Here is a 4,052-nt window from a genome sequence, read left to right on the forward strand (position 1 = left end):
TGTGACTAGTTTTAGTCCTATTGTGCTAGATTCTGTGTAGGATTGTGAGTGGAGCAGGTGGAGGCATAAAGTTAAGGTTGCATAGCAGTTTCCATTAGAAAGACCTGCTTTCATTTGCCAGTCAGTTATTAAACTTTAACTGTTGCAGTTGTGGTTTTCCATGCTGTGTGCTTGTCTCAGACTGAACTTTTCCTGTTACAGCTATAGCAAAAATTAATTGGCTTCTACTTAGCCAACAGCCTGTGTACCAGGAATACGCTCTAGACTCCCCACCTTGGAGCAGCAGCTTACAGTGCAGGAAGGAGAGCTGGCTCGGATGTTTCTTCTTCTGCCCAGTAGCTCGGGATCAACTTTTCCTAAATTACCAGTCCCTGAGGATCCCATTTTGCATGTACCAAGCAAGGACATTTTTAGAGGCTGATAGTTTTCTCCCAGGAAGCCTCTGCCTGTGCTGAACAGTTTGAAGTTATGCCAGATCCTCTCTGCTGACCAGACAGGTCATGTATCATCTTCAGCATAGATACTGTGTCCAGTGTCAAGTGTTGAGCAGGACACCTTCCAGTCTTGCCTACTGACTCCAGAAATGCAGGCAAACTGACTTTTCCATGCTCACATGTCTGCAGCAAGGAACAGAGAAGAAGAGGAGGAAGAAGCTTCAGCAGTTCTAATGCAGAAAACAGACAAGAATAGGGGTGGGAAGCAAAGGCAGACTGAGGAAGGAGGGCCAGCTCAGGCAATGACACGCTGGAAGAGGTGGGACAGGCAGGTCTGTAATTGCTTAAGGGCACTGCTTGCAGAAACTGGACTTGAATTCAGTAATCGGGGCCCAGCCCGGTGAGACTCAGGGCCAAGTGCTGAGGCTGATAAACACAGAACTGTGACCCAGCAACCCCCAAAACAGAAGGGAGAGAGTAGGTCTCCTCCTGAGACTCTTTTTTAGCTCAATGTCTGATAATGTATCCAGCAAGGTCCTGAGAGGTCTCTATCAACAGCTGAGAATGCAATGAGACCAGGGGCTTTACAAATTGCACATGCAATTAATATTTCTCATGTACCTGCTATGTTGGACGGTGTATATTCAGGCATGTTAAAGGAACATACCAGCTATTTGTGAGTGGGGGATGGAGCCCAATAAAATGGAATAGAGTGGCTCCCCGCAGAGAAGGTGTGTGAGGAGGGAGAAACGCCCAGGGAGTGTACTGAACAGTGGAGGTCTGAGCCTCAAGTGGAAGCCATGGAAACTGCATTTCCACTAGAGAGTGAGAAACTGTGGAAGATTAGATATAGGATACAGAAATTGGGAAAGCCCCTGGAGGTCTAAGGGGTGATAGAGTTATCATGTGCAACGTGGACCCTCACCCTTCCAGTTTGGCTCACCCTGCAAGGATGGTGGATGTGGGAGCTCTCAATCTGTGTCTTGTTCAATGTATGCACTAGAGTACAATAGTACGATATTTGGTTTATTTTGCTTGCAACCCTTTTTTTTCCCAGTCCTTCAACCTTTTCTTCTCTGGATCTTTGCTTTACAATTTGGCAAATGAATTTCTACCTTACTTTACTGCAAAGTCTCATGAGACAAAGTAAACCAGAGTGGAGTAAGTTGTCAGGGCCCTGAGTACATTCCCCTCCTCCTGGGGGTTTGGCTCTCCGGGGTCAGGGCCAACTTAGATGATGCAGCTGTCTGTCCTTGGGGAATCTCAGCAAAAGCCTGCCCTTCTTTCGCTGAGGAGCTGCCTTTAAGCTCAGGCTCTCAGCCTTTAGTCTCTGCCTGACCTAAGCTGGAGGTACACCTGATCTTGTACCTCCCTGATGCTCGCAATGATCCTGACCCACTGATTTGACTTTCTGGCTTGGCCTTGGACCTGCCTCACCACTTGGAGAGTGGGACTTCCTGGGTGATCACTGGACTATTGGTGACCCTGGTTACTGTCACTAGATCTGCTCTGCTCACCTTCCTTGAGTCCTGTGGGACTGGCACCCTTGTCAGTGAAGCCACTGCCCTGCCTGCCTTGCTGCAAATCTTGCTTCCTGGCTTCCCTTCCCTATCGGAGCAGCCTGCCCTTGCTGTTCCTGGCATTGAACTGAGATTCAGTGTTTGAAGAGAGACAGGGGCTGCAGGTAATGCAAGGGTATGATCAGGTAAGCAGAACCTTAATCTTGGAGACATATGTAGGGACTTGCAGGGTGCAAGATATTGATTTGCAGAGGTCAGTATGAGAGCTTGTGTTACTGGCTTCAGGAAGGACCTGCTGCTTTGGGCGCAGACAGTTGTCCTTCCTTGTGGGAACTGTAGTTCATTCCCCAAGCTTTCTCGCTTTCCCCGCAATGTCACTGAAGATAGCAGTTTCCTGTTGCTCTCAAACATCTTGCTAATTTATACGAGGGTGTGAGGTGTGGGTTGAAGGTTACATATAAAAGGCTCATTGAACAACTCATCAAATTGCAATTGCTCAGGAGTTAGGGAGTTGCTTGTGTAGCCTTGATTTGGACCCTTTTGAGTACAGGTCTTGAGATCCAGTAACTTACATATGGCTATGCTTTCATTTTCTCCATGGTCTAATGTGCTTTGATAGCAGTGGAATGAACCCAAGCTGTGTGCATGAAGATGACTCCAACCTGAAGGTTCCTTTCCTACAGAGACATTTGGTGGATGAGGCAGGAGAGCTAGGCCAAGGACAGATAGAACATGAATGCTAACCTGCAGACCTTGAGCGTGTCCCTTATCATGTCACAACTGATTCCTAAGGTGGGATTCATCCAAATGCTAGTCACTTCCCAGCCTGAAATCTGGGCCCATCCTAGACTAGGGGCCAAATGGCCTATGGCCTACAAACACACGCATCTCTTCCTCAGTGATCCAAGGGTCATCGGTTAGTGGGAGGTGATCATCAGAGTGGTGAGAGGGATCCCTCCTGCCAGGCCTCAGTTTTATGATTCAATATTTGAGTTTGGATGATTATTTTAATATTGACTTCTCCACACGTCTGTTTCCCTGGCTGGGGGTAGGGCAGCTCTCGTCGCAGAGGGATATTTCCTTGAGACTGCAAGGATGTGCCGTAAAGGCATGAAAGATGCGAAAGAAAGAGGAGGCTCTGTGCAGACCCTAGGTACTGATGTCATAGCTGGACCCTGGGGATTCAGATTGTGCCTGTTTAGTGGAGGAAGGGTGCGTACCACACTGTCAGCCTGGTGGACCCATTTGGCCTCATTTACATGCTCCACACAGGATTCAAGTGTCCAGCCTCATGGCTGGATTGTCATGTCCCACACAAAACACATGATTCAAACCTGCAGCAAAGTGGTGCCCCAGACCTCCTTGGGGACAGAGTAGGAGAGGGTGGTGGTGGACAAATCCATATATTCACATAGATATCGATGCTACCAGAGAGCCTGGGTAGCTAGGCAGCCAGAGGTATTGCATCCCTGGTCAAAGGGTGAGTGCAGGCAGGAACACGCAGAGGTCCTGAGAGGAAGACTATCCCCTAGGTGAGAGCTGGAGGTCTGGTGTGTAGCTGTGCCACTGAAAATGCAGTCAGAGTGAGTTTAGACATGACTTCAGCTCTGGCATTTCTCAGCTTCTGAGTGCTTTACGTGATAATCCTGATACTGATGCTCTTCTGAAGCAGGGCTTTACTTTGCTCGGTGCTCAGCATATTACAGGCCTGGTGAGTATCTCCCTGTAGACAGGAGCACAACTTAAGTGCCGAGTTGGGGGGGGGAGAAGTACTCCATTTTAGCATGGGGACTCCCCACACGGGGTCAGGACGCGCCCACCAGGACATGCAACACGGCAAGGCAGAGCTGTGGAGCTCTCACCGCAATTCAGGAGCATTCAGCTTGCACTGGTCTCACCTGCTTTGTAGATTGAGTGATGTGCAGAAGGACCCATCGGGGCCAGTCCGGGGTACATGTCTGCCACACAACGAGTGCGCAGGTGGGAGGGGCAGAGCCCAGGGGCTTTGTGCAGCTGCAGCGCAGCGAGGGCAGGTTAGCAAACCCCCAGCCACGGCCGGCCTTGGGACGCCCCAGGGGCGGATAGGTCCGGGCAGGCG

Source organism: Pygoscelis adeliae, unplaced genomic scaffold (assembly GCF_000699105.1).
Source record: "Pygoscelis adeliae isolate BGI_AS28 unplaced genomic scaffold, ASM69910v1 Scaffold348, whole genome shotgun sequence".
NCBI classification, from domain to species: Eukaryota; Metazoa; Chordata; class Aves; order Sphenisciformes; family Spheniscidae; genus Pygoscelis; species Pygoscelis adeliae.